Source organism: Dermacentor variabilis, chromosome 6 (assembly GCF_050947875.1).
Source record: "Dermacentor variabilis isolate Ectoservices chromosome 6, ASM5094787v1, whole genome shotgun sequence".
In the NCBI taxonomy this organism is placed as follows: domain Eukaryota; kingdom Metazoa; phylum Arthropoda; class Arachnida; order Ixodida; family Ixodidae; genus Dermacentor; species Dermacentor variabilis.
This window is the reverse complement of record NC_134573.1, coordinates 196,589,130-196,610,078: the sequence shown is the minus strand read 5'-3', so window position 1 is coordinate 196,610,078 and position 20,949 is coordinate 196,589,130. Positions and strand designations below refer to the sequence as shown.

Sequence of the window (20,949 nt, the reverse complement as noted above, 5' to 3'; positions counted from 1 at the left end):
CGCATTTTATTCGAATGCCACAGTCCAAAACCGAAAAGAGTGGCAACTCTCTAACGAGCAAGACTGGAAGGATGCGGTGTCCAGCTCAGACCCGGCGGTTCAACTGCAGGCCGTCAGCTGGGCTTTGGAAGTCGCCGACAGACAAGGCCTCACGACCATAACTGGTGGCACTGGAGGAACTGATCGGACGGCCACCTCGCGCACCCTGGAAGCCCACTAATGTCAACCAAATCCTATCTGTTGACGAAATAAAGTTGTTACCACCACCTCCACTGATTCACCACCATTCGCCACATATTGCAGGTGTAACAGAAACATGGTTGCATGATGAAATTTACGACTGCGAAATAACACCTGCAGGTTTTGCAGTTCTTAGAACTGGTCGACGTCATGGAAGAGGAGGTGGCGTTGCATTGTTTTTATGGCCTGACCTTACATTTTGAATAGTCCCCAGCCCACCTGATACCGAATCAGTTTGATGTAAGGTCTTTTTAGGAAGCATTTCTATAGTATTTGGTGTTACTACCGTCCGCCGTCATCGAACTTAGCTCAGCTGCTCTCTTTAACGATATTCATGCACGAGCATATCTTGTCTTCCTCAAGATTGATTTGTCTTGGTGATTTTAACGCCCTCGGTATTTTATGGCATCTTTATCCCAGCAAAGCGCTGTTATATTTTTCGTTATATTTTGGTTTAAAGCAAATTGTTGAATTGAACACAAGAGGCGCTGCAGTTCTAACTTAGTTTTTGTTCGTACCCGCTTTTTAGATGATGGTTTCGAATGTTAAGTTACAGATGCTATTTCAGACCACAAGGCCGTTCTCGCATCTTTTTCCGTTCCAGTTAGTAACAATCCTTTTGTTTATTCTACCTTTCCTGATTTTTCACACGCTAACGATGCGTCTATTATTGATCTTTTATGCGATTCTTTTGATGATTTCGAACGTCTCATCTATTCCAGTGATGTCAACTTCTTGGTGGCTTCTCTTGAAAAGATTGTGGCACGTTGCGTCCAACGCTTCGTTCCTATGAAAAAAAAAAAAAAAGAGAAATCGTAATCTTCCCTGGATTTCGCGTGAGATGCTTCACCTGTCGCGTCGCGTTGTTAAAGCGTTTAAAACGAAACGGGGGCACGCCGGCGGGGTCCCTCTTGTCTCCCTCCGTCGCTGCGGCCCAAAGAACGCGGTCGGGCCGGGCCTGCGAGAGAGAGTGCGTCGTTGACTCCGTTTCCTTCATGCACCCTTTCCTTCTATAGCGCGCTGGCTGGGTGGCGTGAGCGGCACGTGTGCTTGCAGTCTTGTCCGTTCTCTTGTCAGCGCACTGATGTAGTGAAAAATGCTCGGTCGTCATTCTTACTGAGAAGCCTACATCTTGAAATACGCAGTAAAGTGGCCACGGATTTTCGCGAGGATTAGAATTAATTATAGGCGAAACAACAAATCGGAAAAAGTCGGCGCTTGTGGCCATCGTCTTCGATGTGGAATGAACTCGGATACACATCAGCGTGGACCTTACAATGGTGAGTGCATATTGTTTTGCGCATGTTATAAGATTTATAATGAGCCAGACGGAGCGAATTAGAAAACGATGCATTAAGTTGTGTGTTTTACAAGTAAGGTTGTTTCAATGGGCTGAATTTCAGGATACTCTTGCCTTAAAAATTATGTCAAGCTACTCGAGCGCTTTTTTCTTTTCTTTTTAATTCCACGATTTGTGTGTATATTACTGTTGAAGTTCTAACGTTTCTCATGGTTTCGCTGCGTCCTTAAAGTTGAATTTTTTTGCATTCATGCTCAGCACTGCATCGATTTTGGACCGCCTAAAAAACAATGTGTGGGGGCGATTGCAACGTTATATTGCGTTTGTCTGCTATAATATTGGGGCATTGACATGCGGATTATAAGTTTACATTGGCTAGAAATTTAAAAGTCTTTTATGTGCAGTTGTTACATTTCAAATGTGGTAATACATATTTTTCAATACCCTTTATTTAAATGAATACATTTTCATATAACCGCTATATCGTTGTCGAGTTCCCTGTAGTGGTGGAACGCAATTATTTCAGGAATAAGCAGGCAATCTAAAATGAAGTGGTGGTCTTCACAGCTGGAAATTGCTGCTATCACCGTAAGTGAGCGCATATCCGAAAGAATCACTCAAATATGCTGTCTTATTTTATTTATTTCTTGCCCGCGGAAATTTAGCGGCTGATAAATTGCTCGTGTAGACCCATCAACTTTATTGAGCAGGAACGCTGTGAGCCGAATTGACAATTCTTTTGTGATGTTTTAGGATCAATGTTATAAACTGCTGCCAACCCAAGTAATATCACTCGGGGTATATATTACTGAAACAGCCCTGACTAATGTATAGTGCCTGTAATTACATAGCTCTTTTTAATCGCAGCCTTTCAATGGTGCCCGTAGTAGCGCACGCGTAAATCTATGTTGTTGAATTTCACCCAAATTCCGGGACTTTGATTTTATCAAGCCATACGCGCTGCCTGATCCTTCTAGCCATACCGAGGAACCGCGCTTCTTCTCACTGTTCTAGGTCAAGCATCATTTCCAGCCGGCAGTATTTCTTTCTTTTCGTATAATAAATGCCTATTTTTCCTAGTGCTTCCTGACGCAACTTCTCCAATTTCGTATGAGAAATTTTGCACAAAGGACGCATTGTGTCTACACTATTTGAAACTAGGCTCTTTGTGCTGTAGCAGGTTTGGCTGCAATCTTTAAATTAGAAAGTGCTACGCTGACTAGGTGCGGGGTTTAAACAAGGCGGACGGATCCAGCGCATTTTATGTTTGTGTTCTATATATTCTCTGTTACACCTTCTACAAAATATGCCATGTATGTTGAAGTATTAAATAGTGTTACCAGACAAATCGCTTGCAAGAAAATTTCTTTATTCACCCCTTTGAACTCTCTGCTCAAACTTATATTCTTGCAGTGTGCCGATTTTTCAACATGAAAACATATTGGCACATACATTTGTCATACCAACATCGCTGATAATATTTCTTTTTAATTTACAGTGCAAGCATCTCCTCCATGTAAGGGTGAAGGCGCCATGTGAAGCAAATTCAAGGAAACGACCGCGTTATCGTGGTCCTGACCAGCCCGCCGTCATCCAAGCACTGACCAACCTGCCTACCGACGTCCTGCCCTGAAAGCCCTGATCAGCCCACCATCCTCGGCACCTTGCCTAATTCCTATCCTGAGGGCCCTGCCTGATCTACCGCCATCCACCTAGCTTCGCGAGAACAGGCTCTTTTGGCGCCTGCGTGTAAATAAACTGTTTGAACATAACCGAGCGTCACCCATTTAGGTCCACAGAAAATGCCTGTTTATGCAAATTTATTCGTAAACTGCAGTAAAAGTGAATTTCAGTAGTATTTTTGTTATTATTTGCATGTATAGAGGACTTCTTCTTCTCGACATAATATATTTCCATCGAGCTTTCCTAGCTACTATTGAGACAGACGATATGGGGAAAATTGCTATAAAAAATGCCGCTAGCAAAAGGTTCGCGGTAAAAATGGCTGCGTACCCTAGAGCCAGCGTATTTACAATACTCATCATGTAAAGGGCATTGGCTCAAAGCTGGGATTAATAATGGCAGCAATATGACTTAACACTGGTATTACGCTGGCAGCACAATGGCTGCTACATTGGCACAATATTCGTTCAATCTTGGCTTTAACTCTGGGCCAGCATTGGATTGGGTTGCACTTTGCCAACATGCCAACATTGGTTGAAGATTGGAACCAATTTCTGCCAGGATTTGGCCATGCTTGGACCATTGCTGGTGTGCTGCCTGGGGTAAAGTAACAGCTATTTGATGCCATGTTATCGAAGCATATTCTAACCAAGACCCGATGAAAGATGTGTAAGCGTGAAGCTTCGTTTCTGAGTTCGCAGGACATAGACGATGTTTGATGGACCCGAATTTCTTTGCCTTCTTTGCTATGTATTCTATGCGTGTATGCCAAGCTATATCTTCAGGTAAATAGATGACCAGGTATTTGAAACTTTGCACTCTCTCTATAAGTGTGCTGTTTCTCTTGTAAACGTTTAGAGGAGTATTAGTAAGTTTAGAAAATGTCATAAGCTTTGTTTTTTCTACGTTAGTGCCTCTGTGTGCCAGGGCTTACACCACTGGCTTAGTTGCACTAGGCCCGCCTTTAAGCTGGCTGATATCTTCCCACAAATGACCGTCGCAAATAGTGGCATTCTAGAACCTGTGTTATTCGTTACATCATTAATGCAAATGAGAAAAAGCTATGGTCGTAGACCCTGTGGTACTCCTGAGATGATATACGTGCTTCCAGATGCCTGCCCAGTTGAAAAAGACATCAGAAACATCTGTCACAACTACAGAAATTTCTGTCGTACGACAGAAGTTCCTGACGTTTCTGAGTTACGACAGACATTTGCGACGTCACGACAGAAAATCTGACGTCGCATCAAAAACATTCTGTCGCGAAGACCAAGAGTTTTGAAGTCGCAACACAAACGTTCTATCGTGACAACAAGAGTTCTGAATTAACAGCGACAGCTTTCTATGGTGACCGCGATTCTGACGTTACGACATAAATTCTGAAGTTGCAACAGAAACATTCTGTCGCGACGACCAAGAGGTCTGAAGTCGCAACAGATACGTTCTGTCGCGACAAGAGTTCTGAAGTCGCAACAAGAACTTTCTATCGCGACAGCGATTCTGACGTCGCAACAGGAACTCTCTGTCGCTATGACACACTTTCTGTCGTGGCTTTAGAAATGTGCCACTTTCTGTCGCGACGACATCAGTTCTGACGCCGCGACAGAAGCGCTTTCCGTCGCGACGCTTTAAAATTGTATGTCACTTTCGCATCGGTGGCGCACACTGTACTTTTCTCTTGCGCGGTATTCAATGGTGCGTTCTCTGAATCCGGCAATGCTGATAGCACCGACACCGGTATTAATGTCGACGTCGCCAATTGTCGCAATTGTGCCGTGACGACGACTCACCAGCAATGCTCTGCCGGTTTGCTCAAAGTCGGCTGCTGATGAAACTCATACCATCTGCGGGAACGGCTGCGTATTCATTTTGTTTTATTTGGTAAGATGTGGCACACAGGCCTGTGGACTTACACGTGTTGTTACGTTGACACATTAGTTTATTCTCCAGAAGTATTGCATAAACTTTTGCGAAGCGAAAAAGAATTTTTGGGTTGTTCCACAAAGTTGCGTGAAAAGCTGTCTCGCTCGGGTGTCAATATTCTGGCACAGCGCTGGCGTGAGAAACCGATATGCTGTCTAAATGAGCACTTATCCACGATTGATTATGTGGCTATTTTGCACGGAACGCACGAATTATATGCTCGCTCGAAAGTGTATAGAGCGAGAGACAGCTGTCGAAATTAGCAGTAATGACCGTAACAGTGTCCCTGGTTGCCGTTATTTATTTCTGAATTTCTTATATAATATGGATATCTTAAAGCAAAATCGATGTTTTAGCACTCCACGATGTACTTGTCGATGCTAACAACACGTTTGCTCTTCTAGAGGAGGAGGAGTAGATTTTAATGAGGAGAAAGGCGAAGAGGTCGGCCTGGAGAGCGTGTCTCTCGCCTGCTGCTCCTCACTGATGACAGAGGAAGTGGGAAAGACAGTGAGAGGTAGGTGGCGGGTGATTATGTTATGTTACAATGAGATACTATATATTCTAGAGATACTATATACAGAGAGGTGCCAGTGGACGCGGCGGAGTGAAAGCGCATCTTGGCTCTCAATATACAAACGTAAACATCAACGCAGACAGAGATTCTTACTGTTGACATGGCCAAAATGTACATGTGCAGTCACGTTCGGGGGAAGAAGCTGATTCGAACGGCCACGTCTGCGATGAACTCCGCTGGAAACAGCGCAACGGCCCTGGGCCGAGGATGACAGCCACCGTCAACTACTGCTTCCGGTAATTATATAGTTGTTCTCCGTCGTCTACCAACTGGCAACACCGTTCTCTACTCAGTTTTTCTGCATGCTGACCTGGCAGGGCGGCCGTATCGGGCCCCGGACTTTCGCGATGCACTCCTTTCAGTGCTAAATGCAACTGATATCCTCGGCGCTGGACAATGCTAGCTGAGCCATTTGTGGTTAGTGACATGTGTTAATAGCATCGCGAAACAGAAACTTGTCGACAAAGGCGAGTTGTTGGTGAAGGGCCTCAAGTGCCTTCTCATAGACCCGGAATGCAAGAAAATCAAGCTGAAGCTTCTTTGGCTTTCCCGACACTTCGAACAGAGACGGATTGTTGAAGCGCTAGAACCATATGGCACAGTGCAGTCTATCACGAGAGAAATGTGGCGGTGTGACGTCATTGAGTGCTGGCAAATGACTAATCGAGACGTAACGTTTACATTGAAGGATGGAGTTTCTGCCAGTAATCTGCCTCATCTATTGAGCATATACGGGCCTCATCTTGGTTGCCGGCCGACCACCACTTTGCCTTCGGTGCAGCAGAGTTGGGCATATCCGGCAACAATGTAGAACACGGCGCAGCAGTAACTGTCGCCTCTATGGTCACCTCGCAGATGCATACATTGGAAGCTACGCTGACAAGCTTCGTGGAAATAGACCAGCTGAGGATACCATCACGGATCATCTAATGGACGTGAGTGAAGTCGTGGATGCAACCGGCGAAACACTCCCTGAGGCTCATCGACAAGAGCAGATCAAGCCTTCATCGGCTGACAACCAGAAGCTTGCTAGTGAGGATGTGACTAAGTTGCCCGACGACGAACGAACTACGTGATGGACAGAATCGCCACAAGTTCAAGATCGCCCACCGTCAATGGAATCTGGATCGATGTGCGAGGCCGCTAAGAAGCGTCCAACGACATCTGACACTCTATCGACCTCGGGAAAGGAGGCTCGCGTTCCCAAAGTGTCAAAGTTGACAAAACCGCTTCGGGGAACGCCTACTACTGCAGATGTATCTTGTGTTAAAGTGCAACAAAAGGTTACCAGTGCATCACCTCATCAAGAAGGGAGTGGTGCACCTCTGGAGCAGCGTTTAAACGCTGCACCTACATAGGCAATCATGGCGGGCGCCTTTCCCTTCCAGTTTGGTACTTTAAATGTCTGTAGCTTACGCAGTAAGCGACGGCAAGTGCAGCTTCTTTGTTTGTTACGCGATAGAAAATTAAATATTCCTGCTATCCAAGAAACAAAGATTGAATCCGACGAAAACACAGAATTAGCTCAATCCCCATTCCTATCTGACTATCGTGCTTGTGTAAGCCATGCAGCAGGCGTTTCCGTAGGTTATATGTTATTTGTTAGAAAACATTTACAATGTGATTTGCTACACTTATTTACATATAAGGAAGGACGCCTAATATGGTGCGATATTGATATCAGTGGTATGAGCTTTAGATTTGTGTGTGTTTATGCCCCGAACAAGTAACGTGAACGAGAATGTTTCTTCTTATCTCTAGACATCATTTCTGTACTGGTCTTGCATGGTCCTCTTTGGAAACTTTGATTGTGTGTGTAACGCGCAAGATCATACGTCATTGAAGCTGAGACATGATTCAAGTAGTGATGCTAGAATAGCAGCTTGGGCTTGTTGGTTTTCCATCCTGCTAGTAACAGCGCAAAATGTAGACAAGGGACGAGACAAGAAGACACCACAAGCGCTGACTTTCAACAACGTTTATTCCGAAAGAAACACGGCTTCTTATAAACATTTTGCGCTGTTACTAGCAGGAAGTAGTGATGCGTTGCAACGCCTGATATGTGAGTATCGGCTTGTGGATATTGGAAAATGAAAAGGCGGGATGTCGCTATACGCATTTCCAAGGTACCTCTCATGCAAGGCTTGATGGAATTTACGTTTCACTTAGCGCGCTATCTCTTATTTATGGTTACACTGTGCACCCTATATTCTTTAGTGACCATTGCCTAGCCTATGCATCCTTTGGTAGCTGTCGGCACCAAAGTCGGCGTGTGTGCTGGGAGTTGTGGATGTTCAATACCCAATTACTTTCACGTGAGTGCTTCTTAAAGCGTGTTACTGAGCTGATAGCTCATGTGTCATGCCGCAAGGGCTTGCCACGCTTTGCTGTGTGGGAATTATTCAAACAGGAAGTTAAAATGATAGTCATCAAAGAATAATCAACACCGGCCTCTGAAAAAAAAAGAATAATTACAGAACAGTGTACAGACTTCTGAGTGAATTACATGAGCTTGAATCTCTACACCCGGCTCAATATATTGATGATATTCATGGTGCCAAGGCACAGTTACAAGCTTTGTACACATAAAAATACAGAGGTGCACTAGTGCATGTGCGAGAGCAGCGTTTCCTGGAAGAACAGCCTTGAAGTAGGGCCCTAGGTGATGAGCGCCGACACGCGCTGTCTAAACAAATACTAGATATAGAGTATGGCGGAATCATTGTTAATGAACGGACTCTAATAACTAAAACGTTTTTCGAACATTAACAAGAACTAATTCGAGGCCATAAGCCATTGGATACAGATGCTGCCAGAAAACTTGTATCGTTGCTGCCCCAGTTAAATAAGGATGATTATGATTATGCAAATGAAACCGCTGATAGTAATGAGGTAACTGCATGCATCGATTCGTTAGCGAAAGGCAAGACGTCTGGCCCGGATAGCCTTCCTGCCGAATTTTATCAGCGTTTTCGTTCCCTCTTGTCACCATTATTACTTCACGTGCACCGTGAGGCCTTGGAAGTAGGGTACCTAACCGCCACAGTGTACGAAGGGCACACCGTCCTTATAGCCAAAAGCAATGATGAGACTAAATTGCAAAATGTGGACCAATATTGGCTTATCTACTTATGCGATGTGGATTGTAAAATTGTTGCTAAGGTATTAGCTAACCGTTTGCAAGTCGCAATAGGATCTGCGGTTGGTGATCATCAAACATGTGGCATCAGGGGCCGGTCCATTCAGACTAACATTCACGATCAAAGGCTTTTCTAAACTCAATTAATATTGCGGCAGTGTATTTTTGCTCAGGCATGTAGCCATGAAGGTCAGCAACTAGTTTGAACAATTGTGTTTCACAATATTTTTTGTGCCTGAAGTCATGCTGACTGTCCAAAAGTAAATTATCTGTATTTAAATGAGTTATAATGTGTGAGAAAAAAATGTGTTCTAACAGTTTGCTGCAAGTACAGGCCAGTAATATCGGTCGGTAATTTGTTAGGACTTGTTCTATTGCCGGGCTTGAATATGAAAATGACATGTGCCATTTTCCAGTTATCGGGAATGCTGCCACTGTCTAAGGACTGCTGAAAGATGAGCGACAGTAGAATGGGTGAAACGCGCACTGTAAATTTCAGAAGTATTGTGTTGATGCCGTCAGGACGAGAGATTGAATTAAGTGCCAGCCGCTCAATAGCACGGGCTACACCTGGTACGCTTATGGTTACCTGAACACATGTGTGACGAAGAGCTGGATTCTCAAGAATAGCCTGAAAAGGTAAATCACTAGTGAAATTTTCAGGAAAGGATTTTCTTACATCGAAACCGCAGGGGCAACATTACCGATTTCGTCGTTTATTGAAGGAACTGCGTGTTGTTCTTTAGGATTAATCACTCGTCATTACCGCTTTCGTCGTTTATTGAAGAAACTGCGTGTTCTTCTTTAAGATTAATGACTCGTCAAATGTATGCAGGGTTACTATTTAACAAGTTGGGATCATCATCATCAGCCTGGTTACGCCTACTGCAGAGCAAAGGCCTCTCCCATACTTCTCCAACAACCCCGGTCATGTACTAATTGTGGCCATGTCGTCCCTGCAAACTTCTTAATCTCATCCGCCCAGATAACTTTCTGCCGCCCCCTGCTACGCTTCCCTTCCCTTGGAATCCAGTCCGTAACCCTTAATGACCATCGGTTATCTTTCCTCCTCATTACTTGTCCTCCCCATGCCCATTTCTTTTTCTTGATTTCAACTAAGATGTCAGTAACTCGCGTTTGTTCCCTCACCCAATCTGCTCTTTTCTTATCCCTTAACGTTACACCTATCATTCTTCTTTCCATAGCTCGTTGCGTCGTCCTCAATTTGAGTAGAACCCTTTTCGTAAGCCTCCTGGTTTGTGCCCCGAAGGTGAGTACTGGTTAAATTCTATAATTATTAACTGGTTTAAATCTATAATTATTTAAAGTGTTTTTCACTTCATTGATTGCTGTCTCAGCAATAAGGTATGCCTCTGTCAATCGTTTTCCTCAATCACTGTCAGAGTTTGTCGTGTTCGCCGCTGTCACATCTCCTGTGAACGCATTTCCTGTGAACCACGCAGCATATATTCTGGTTTTAATGTTTATCTTAGGCACGCAAACGAGTTCAATTTCTTTCATTGAATCGCGAATGACAACTCAGTTCTCATTTGTTGGGTGTGTATTGAACGCGTCTTCGAATAAGGGGACAAACACATCCAACATCTGGTTCAGTTTCGTGGTGTAAGCTCTGGAATAGTTTATTATCTGATATGTGGCAGTACATTTTGCTTCAAGGGACAGTGGAAGTACATAGTGACCGAATCTGTGGTCGCTTAATTCCTGAGTTACGTTGGTATGGGCTTTGCCTGGGAATTTCGGGTCATCTTCTCCAATTTGTGCATAATTTTCTATCGGAGCGCCGGATGAAATAGCGTGTTGGAGGAGTAACTAGTGAATACCGAAATGTGAAGTGCGGTGTTCCACAGGGCGGCGTATTATCGCCGCTTTTGTGACCTTTTTGCTGTCAAGTAGTATTAGTGTTTTTTTTAACATTATAAAAGGTCCCCTTACAGTGTTTACACTATGGGACCTTTTTCTGTACTAAATATCAATATTTTTGTATCTGCACTAAGTAGTCAATAAACTTCAAACTTCAAACGCGGTACTCGCCGCGTTTCCAAGTCGTTTGCGTCGAGACACTGACTTCCCTGTGAGCATAGCTGTCTACGCAGATGACATTGCTCTGTGGATAAGCGGCCCTTCGCACCTTGGTCCGCGGCTTCATGCAAGCTTGCAAAGAGCTCTCAACGCTACCTCGGAGTACTTGGGTGAAGTTGGCATGCTCATATCAACTGCTATGTCGGCTGCAATAGCATATCACCTTAAACAACGTGCTCGTCGAACAATGAGCCGACTGTATCTTGACGAAACGCCTATAAACTGGGTGCGACATCACCGTTATTTGGGGTTAATTGTGGATGATCGCATCTCTTGACGTCCTGCCGTTAAATCTGTACGACGCAAATCGCACTCCCTCCTGAAGTATGTGGCCAGCTTGACTGCTCGAGGTGCTAGTTGCGACCAAACAACGGCTCTTCAGGTGTACCAGTCATCTGTACTCTCAGGCATGCTGTACGCATTACCAATTTTGAACATACCACCTAGTTTGATGGCCCAATTGGAGCGAGATCATCGCGTTGCCCTTCGACTAACGCTTGGATTACCTCGTGAGGGGCAATCTATTGCATTACTTACTGAAGCGCATCAGTTACCCCTGAGGCTGCAAGCAGATCAGAGAGCTATGTATCATATTGAGCCTCTGCACTGCGCATCGAATGGTCAATCGCTCCTTGATCGTCAGATTCACCGCCCGTTATCTCGCATGGGAAAAATGGTGGCATTATTTATGGATATCACTACCATTTCTGAACATGCTGCTTCAGATACGTCTCCGCCTCCAAAAGGTATCACGAAACACGTATTCGCCATTTACCTCACAGTCCCTGACATGCACAAAAAGTCTGATATAGCTGTTTTGGCAATATTACAATTGGCTCAGTCTCACTTGTTCGAAAAGTTTCCAGATTATCTTCAAGTTTTCACAGATGCATCTGTACACAACGACGGTCGAGGCGCCTCTGCAGCTTTTTACTGCCCTTCAACTCAAGCACGACGTATCCTTCAAATACCTCATCTAACTTCGTCAACAACTGCGGAACTAGCAGCGATTAATGTTGCACTGAAATATGTGCAAGAGGAGTTAATTACATCGAAGGTTGTCATTTTTACGGACTCCCGTGCTGCCCTTAGCAGGTTACAACGCAGTGAGCTTGATTGTCCACTTGTGCGCAGCATTACTGACTCTGCGAGCAAAATTACATCACGTGGGGTATCTCTCGTTGCTCAATGGATACCTTCACACGTAGGATTTGCCGGAAATGAAGAGGCTGATCGGCTCGCTTCGAGTTGCGTTCATAACAACTGTGACTGCCCAGAAATTTTGTGCAAGCTTGATGACGCTCGTCTGCTGATTCGTCGCCAACTACTCAAGCAGCATCCAGATCAGCGCGTGGCAAATGGAACGTTCCCGCCCCGTGTTCGTGGTCGAGGGTTGCCTCGTCGTGCTAGAGCACAACTGCTCAAGCTGAGGGTTAGTTGCGTGAACGTGCATGAACGTTTATACAGAGAAGGGCGTGTGGAAAGTGCATTGTGTACGTCTTCGGGATGCTACGAGACACTTCAGCACCTTATATTTGAGTGTCCCGCTTTCAGTGCGCAGCGCATGTCGCTAGTGAGAGACTATCATCTCCTTGGCCTGCGGTGTGCGACACTCGAGGAATGTTTATACCTCAGTGGTTGTGCATCTAAACGTGATCAGGCCCATCGCGCCCTACTAACCTTTGTAGAGTTAATTAACTTGGGTTCACGTTTGTAGCAAGAACATTCAACATTCTGTAGTAAGCGTGACCTTCAGTGACCGGCTCTACTGTGTGTGATCAGTACTGTGCCCTAACGCTTCTTCCTTCGAAGATGGGAGGTAGCCGGTTCAAACACCTTGTGGTGTATATTGTGAACCGACTACCGGTGAAACGGTGATTACGTGCAGCTGTACTTGGCGTCTCATCGTGGAGAACACAATTAGCCGCATAGCGAACTAGCCGTGGATGTGGTTGATAATTGTGGAGGCTGTTCGACGCGGCGTCACTTTAATTCCGGCTGCAGAGTTCTACTTTAGTCTTTAGATTTGTCATATTGCTCTTCCTTTCCTCTTTCCTCTTTCCTCCCCTCCTTCCTATCTTCCATTTCTGTGTTGCTGTCACCTCCCTTCAGAAGAATAGGCAGGCGTTGTGCCCCTTCCGGTGGCAGTTGCCAGCCTGCTCCTCGCTTTCCCTTTCCTGTTAACTGTGTATATGTGTATATGTGTTCAAAACAAATAAAAAAAATGCCTGGAGTACTTATATATAATAAATCTAGAACGTGTTCGCTTCTAGTTGGCTAGTGTACCAGTCGAACCAAGTCAACTAACTTGTGGGGCTTTACGTGCCAAAACCACGATATGATTATGAGGAACGCTGTAGTATTTCTACCACCTGCAGATCGCGCCCCGAATGCACTCGACAGCTAAATCCAATCGAACATGCTTACTGTGTAAAGAAAGTGGGAACGCTGGGAACGATTAGTCCAAGAGTTCACAGATCACGTCGTCGAATATATACTAGGGTAATTAAAATCTACTCCTAATATTAAAATGCATTGTGGGTGCACACTGCATGAATTCTAATGGGTGATGCAAATGATCAGTGAAGTCCGGCTGGCTGTAACGGGGGCAGTAACAGGCACCTACAATGCACTGATATCTTTTTGTCGAAAAGTGAGCCACAGTAGTTCAAGCGGCGTGTCAGTGGGCATAGGTGACGGTTCGTAATCGTTCTGTAGAGCGATCATTACATCCCCCCCCACACACCCCTGCAATCTTTGCGAAAGACTGTGAAGTTACTTGCAAGGGTAGTTCACAATTCGGGATATCAGCGGTCAGCCATGTCTCGGTGCTGATAATTCACACTGCGTCAAGTTTAGGACTGCTAAATTTGCGAGCAGCACAGACAAGAGGACGTACGGCTTTGACTTGCGTCACTTGTTTGGAAGACGCGTCTCTTGCCTCGCTCACCCTATACCCAAGACTGCGTCCTATTTGAACATCTTACCACGCAGCTCAAGTTTGTTGAACCTGATTGTGAAGCGCTCGTTTTTCCTTGCATTTGATTTTAGCGAAATACCTAAACCCTTAGTGGGCTAATTGTATTTTTGGCGAGAAGTCGCCTTCGAGGCATACTTTGGGCATTGCATTTTCTTTTCTTTTTTAGTTTCGCGGCATTGCGCAGTACGTCTTCCTTCAACTTGAAGCACTTTGTGATAATCTGTGCGGTTCGACGCGTGCCAATGCAGTGAGCTTGTCCAATGTCGTTTCCCTGTAAGTGCAAACCTAAATGAGCTGAAATAAAATCCGAGACTTGGCTTTCAGTGATTGCGCAGTCCTTTTTTTCTGTCTCTGGTAGTCCCTTTATCAATAAGTTGTTACTTCTCAATCTGTTATTAAGATCATCTACAACGTTGCCGAGCTCCTCATTTGTCTTTTATATGGATTGCCTTAATCCATTTGTTGTGCCCTGAGCAGAGCCGACATTATCCCTAATTTCGCGAATGCCACTTGTGCTTTTATGTCCGTTATATGTTCTTTTTTTAAATTTCCGTTAGGGTAGCCGCAGTTTCCTTTGCCTCATGGTCACCCGCGAACTCTCCGAGGAGGAGTAACCCACCACAATGGTAATTAGCGGCTGCGGTGTTGCGCTGCTCGAGGGATCCCTGCTGCGGCGGCCGCATTTCCATGGGGACGAAATGGAAAGGCACCCGGGTACCGTGCATTCGGGGCACATCAAAGATTCCCTGGTGGTCAAAATTTATGCAGAGTCCCACACTACGGCGTTCCCAGTAATAATATCGTGGTTTTTGCACGTAAAACCCCACATTTCAATTCGGTTCGCTGAGGTGGATAACAACGTCCCGAGTGCAAGGCCTGCAGTGTATTAGGAAAATGACAAGCGCCCAACTCGTGCGGCGCCTCGGTATCCGGTGGCAATAGTCGCGACGGGTATTAGACGCATTCCTTGATGGCGGGAGCTGCAATAAGCCATCGTTATTAACTAACGCTATTCCGCCGAGCACAGCGCAGCACATATTCCCTGCTACCCGGCATATATAGAGTAAAGAAGGACGTTGCCGTGGTGGTACTGACACCTTTGATTACGTGGTTTCATATTCACCTCAAAAAAGTTGAGAGAGATAATTCATCCTATTTACCAATCCTACTTCTCAGTGCCAGCACACACTACTCATATTGATGTTGACAGATAATATACGCTGCATATGAGCACGGCATGTCTTGTTGTTTGTGTTTCCTCGCGTATGTGCTGAAATAACTGCAGTAGTTTCACAGTTGTTGAGCAGTCACGGCCGTGGATGTCTACTGGGTGAAAAAGAAAAGGAGGTATCGTGCGTTTCAAATATGTCGAGAGCACATTTTGCTCTGAACGCTGATATTGACGATGGCCCAGGTAATTGACGTCGCCACCATCTGTCGCGTATCTGGCCAACGAAGCACGGCGAAAAGAAAGCGAATGAGCGCACGCCGAGAGACTGTTCAAACACGACCGGTTACCATGGCGCCCAGGCATCGTTGGAGCCACAGCAAGCGACGTGCCTCCCTATGGCTACCGAATCGAAAGCCGTTCGGGGCCGCCCGCGGTGCATAATGCACGCGGCACTATTACCGGCGGCGGGGACACGCGCGTGCGGCCGAGAAGAACAATCGAGGCTGTCGGTTCCGTGCAATGCGCGCGCCCGAGCCCGGAATACCGCGGGGAGAACGTCGCATTGTGAGAACATGAAGTTGGCCAGCATTTTGTGCTCCGAGACGAGGCAAGCTTATGGGAAAACGCGAAATGCACGGAACGGGAGCTAGATACCTATCGGCGTTGCCACACAAATGATGACATTCCGGAAAGCCTCACGTTCGCGTTAAAATTTGACAGCACTCTCCGGTCGCCCGTCGGCGTAGCTCTAGATTTCGAGAGCCTGTATTCCTTGTTTCATCTTCTTCAGTACTGTGACCACACGATGTCAGTAATCAGCTTTCGACAAGGGTAAATAACTTGCTGGACGTCCCTGCGGATGGCGTAGGACCGTCTCTGCGACGCCGTTGTCAGTAGTACTTTTACCATCAGGTTGAGCCCAAATGCACTGTCAGTCGGCCACGCTAGAAGCCAAGTCTTTAGTACCAGCAAGTCGGGCGTTCATAGCGCAGAACTGAGGCTTAAGCGTCCAAGCAGCGTAGTAATTGAACTCCTCACTAAACTTAGTAGCCCCGGACAGGGGGCCGGAATGAAATAAATGTTTCTCTCTCTCTCACTAAAGTTAGACGTCTAGTTGTTAAGAATGCCGGCTTGAAAATGTCCGCGTGCCCCTAACGTGCTCCTATGGTGTCTGGCTGTAATAATAGCAATAATACCCCGCGACGCAGTGCACGTAATAGTCCCAGTAGCAAAGAAACGGCGAAGCACGGTCTGCAACGATCGCGCCCCATGGCGAGATTCAGGCTTCGCACGCAGGCTCCGCGCGTGATGCGCAGTGGCGAAAAGGTGGCGACAGGCACCGGTGGCAGAGCCGGCCGTTCCGTGCTGCGAGCGACGTTGCGAAAGATGGCGTCGCCGAGAAGCCGGCCCAAGCGAGCGACTGTTTGCAACAATGTACTCACGTGGGCAAAGAGCGACCACAATGAAGTTTGGCGAAAGTGGCGCAAAGAACGTTCTTGGTCATGGGAAGGCTCGTAATTCCTTAGGTTTTATACTGAATTTTTTTTTGTAAACCCTTAGCATAAACAACACGGGAGCTGGCTGCGCTGCTTGACGCGATGTGAGACATGCACTTTCACGACGTATACACGTATAAAGGATCCTCAGAGGCAGACTATTTATCGGTGGTTTTAATTACTTCATTAGATACAGTACTTTCTTCTGCAGCTTATTTTGTATATATTAGTTACAGTCAGCGGCAGTGGTTTTCCTCCTGTTTGTCCTCGCGACCGACTAGTATTCATAAGTTACTGTAGGAAAGAGGCAAGGCTAGCACCAATACTAAATAAGTCAATATTGCGGCTTTTTCCTTGACAGCGCACATGACTCGCAATATTTTTGAAATGAGGTCATATTTTCAGAGCTCAGGTGGGCTTAATATCAAGATGGGTAACGAGCAGATCAATAAGCGACTGCGCAGTGGTCGCGACTCCGGTAGGCGAAGTAGCGGTATTTGCACTACTATTTGGTGTAGTTGACTACAGAAGAAAACAATTCCGGTGGTGCTGCTGTCGGCTACGAGGTTGATGCTAAAATATCTGAAAACTAGTGCACTGAATTAACGCCGCGGAGTTGAAGACGACACGCTCGTGTTCGTTTTCATTGAACGCTTTCATTCATTACTACGCCGCATAGTTTCTGTGCCGAGAGGACAGACGGTGTCGCTCGGAAACTTCACTCTGGGGCGTCGATTACATTTTATTGCGAAGCAATACTACTTTAGGTCGCACTTCAGCCCGTTCCGTGGCGAGGCGGTGGTAGGCACCATTGACCTTTAGCGTGACCTCGCTGCGTGACGTCACACCACGTGACCTAGAGTGACGTCACACCAGCCGTGTAAAACGGGGCCCCATCTCACGCCGTCGCGAGGCGAGGCGGTAGCCACCAACGGCGGCCTAACTGCCGCTCCTCTCACCAGGGGCGCTACGGTCGGTGTGACGTCACACCAGCTGTGTGAAAACGAGGCCCCATCTCACGTCGTCGCGAGGCGAGGCGGTAGCCACCAACGGTGGCCTAACTCCCGCTCCTCTCACCAGGGGCTCTACGGTCAGAGTGACGTCACACCAGCTGTATAAAACAGCTCCGCTCCTCTCGCCAAGGCAGTCATACAGCCAGATGTTACGATGGTGCCTACGAACAAGGCAGCTCGGCAGAATGCAAAGAGGAAGCATCAGCGAGCTACGGAGACGGAAGAAGAACGAGAAGAACGACTTTCTAAGCGGCGTGCCCAGTATGCAGCTCGGCGACAACGTGCAACCTCCTCTGTGGAAACAGCAGAAGCAAAGGAAGAAATTATGAGTTTGCCCGACAGTGAGTCTCCTTCTACTAGTTCAGAACGCTGGAACGCGACTAAACGGCAGAGGCGTGTCCAAGAAACCCCGGAACAGCGGCAGCAGCGGCTCGAGAAGGAACGTGCGTTTCGAGAGAAGGAAAACGAAAAGCGAAGAAAACAGCGTGCAGAAGAAACACCCCAGCAGAGACAAGAGCGTTCGAAGAAAAGACAGGAGAAATCTCTCACCAAGGCTGGCCCGACTCAACCCGAAGGACACATTGCAGTAGAACGACGTGAAGAACATGCGAGAAGAGTAAAGGAGTTTGAGACGGCAACGCGGGAATTCAACAGACGCTTTACTAACAACCCGTTCGGCTATGCGTGTACAGTGTGTGACCGGTTGTGGCATAGGGACAAACTTACGCCCGTGAGTGCTCTCATGTTTCCCACATTGCTTAAGGCTTACCCGGACTGGAAAGAAGAGACTTTAGCCGGTGCCGTGATGTGCAACACATGCAAGAATAGCCTTAAAGAGGAAAAGATTCCTTTGTACAGTGTTTCTAATGGCTATAGATACCCGCCGATGCCAGAAGGGCTACCGCGTTTGAACCCAGTTGCCGAGCGGCTTCTGTCTCCGCATATACCGTTTGTACAGATTCGGAGACTAATGAATTGGAAGAACGGTCAGTACGGTATCAAGGGACCAATCGTGAATGTGCCGGTAGAGACTGACCATATGTTGAAGCAGTTGCCCAGAGACGTGGACGATCAACAGCAAATATTTGTGAATATATAGAGACGCCGCTTTGCTAAGACCGTGTACCTAGCCGATGAGGTTTCACGTGAACAGTTGCTGCCCTGGGTAGAGGTACTGCAATATTCTCCATTGTATAAACACTATGACATTAACATCGACCTCGCCAAGGTAAACAACTTCATTGATATGGCACAAGACAATGAGATGGAGTTGGAGGAGTGTGGTGGTGATGACGACGAAGGTGACCCCATGTCAGAGGCAGTTGCATTAACAATGGATCAACACACTATAGTGTATGACGAACAAGCAACTCTGAATCCTGTGGTAACAATGGCTCCCCGCGAAGGTCAGAAGCCTATAAGCATTCTGTACGACACGCATGCTGAGGAGCTGTCGTTTCCACAGATCTATTTCGGTCATGCAAGATGCATTAAACCTGAGGCTAGGCCTACAATCCTGACCATGGCATCGTCCGAGATTAGAAGAAGTGATAGACGAGGAGCTCTACCGATGCATGTTCTCTATATGGCTATGAAGGTAATTCGACACCATGTGTGCGATAACCTGAATGCCATGTTTAGGAACAAACGAGGCATCGAGACGTTGACCAGAGGTGATGTAGAGAATCCTGAGAAAGTGGAGAATCTCATTGAGAGAGACATGGGATTTATGAAGGGTGTACCGAATACTATACAGTATTGGCATACCCGTAAAGCCGAACTGTTTGCGATGATTCGTCAATTGGGCAAACCAACGGCATTCCTGACTCTTTCGGCATCGGAAGTACACTGGCCGCGGCTTCTCGAATTACTGAAGAGCTTGAAGGCAACCCCATCTGATATTGGTATAGATGAACATGAGATGAATAGCTACTTTGCTGCAGTCTTGGTGAACGAAGATCCGGTGGTTTGTGCCGTGTACTTTGAACATATGGTTCGGGTAATTATGCAAATCCTCTGCAATAAGCGGCTTAGCCCATTTAAGCCTAACCACGTGGTTGAATACTTCAAACGCATTGAATTTCAGCATCGAGGCAGTGCTCATGCTCACCTTCTACTTTGGCTAAACGATGCGCCAAACGAAGAGGTCGCCAACAACGACATGCCGGAGACGGTAGCGCTGGCCGAACGACTGCTTTCACTGAATCACGATGCTTTGAGTAGGCCTAGAAGCCAACGACACGAACATACTCATACGTGCTATAAGGGTAACAGGAAGAATTGCCGATTTAATTACCCACTGTGGCCGATGCCTTGCATCAAAGTGCTGACACCGTTGGTTGCCCCGGACAAGGAAGCAGATCCCGAGGGTGCTAAACGATTCTAAGTACTGAAGGAAAAGCGAGATGCGCTTCATGAAGCCTTAAACACAACGATTTACGACACGTACGAATCAATGTGGGAGCAGCACGGCATTGAAGACATTGAGCAGTACGAAAAGGTTATCCGGACTGGACTTTCACGGCCTACCATGCTGTTAAAGCGACATTTAGACCAATGTAACATGAACGCCTTCAATCCTTGGATAGCCGAAGTGCTAAACTCGAACATGGATCTGCAAATCATTCTGGATGTATATGCCTGCGCTGCCTACGTAGTCGAGTACGTGAATAAGGCTAACCGCGGTGCATCGTCTCTTAGCAGAGCCATTAAGAATGTGATTGCCGAAGACCCAGAGGCTCAACTGTCTTACGAACAGGCGTTGCGAAAACTGGGTGTACACATGCTGAATGCCATCGAGATGTCTGCCCAAGAAGCTGGCTGGATGCTACTTCAGTTTGAAATGAGCCAAACAAGCACAGATGTAATCTTTGTGAACACTGTATGGCCGGAAGAACGGGTCAGAAGTAGGAAAAGTGGACGCGAAATGGATGCTGAACACTTGGAATTAACCAGCACTGATATATGGCGAAAGAGCGCTGTGGAAAAGTATGAAGGACGCCCCCCTGAATTGGAGCACGTCACGCTCGCAGAGTTTATGACAGATTACAACATCAACAAGATGACCAAGCGAAGAAAAACGGTAATACTTCGGTGCCGGGACTATGGTATAAACGATGTCGTCAACTACAAACGAGAGCACGTGACGTTGTACTTACCATTTAGAAGGGAGAACGACTTTCTGGATGGCAATGCATTTGAAAGCATCTTTGACGAGAACAAAGAAAGAATCATGGAGGTGAAAAGCAAGTATAACAGTGGAGTTACGAAGGCTGAACTACTGGAATACATTCGTGACATCAATGATCAGAATGGCCAAGAGGTGTC

At 46.4% G+C, this 20,949-nt stretch overlaps 1 protein-coding gene across 3 annotated transcripts in view; it reads left to right on the top strand.

Moving 5' to 3' along the window:
- The window catches only part of LOC142586044 (toll-like receptor Tollo), a 74,809-nt gene that overhangs the window by 26,286 nt on the left and 27,574 nt on the right, over window positions 1-20,949 (top strand). Inside the window, exons 1-2 of one of the 3 annotated variants that reach the window (XR_012829194.1) lie at window positions 1,270-1,520; window positions 3,039-3,638. The exons of 1 other annotated variant lie outside the window; for it this stretch is intronic. The gene's annotated coding sequence lies outside the window, so the exon portion shown is untranslated. Of the gene's footprint in view, window positions 1-1,269; window positions 1,521-3,038; window positions 3,639-20,949 lie in introns of those variants that run through there. One more of the 3 variants, XR_012829193.1, reaches the window with a different exon arrangement.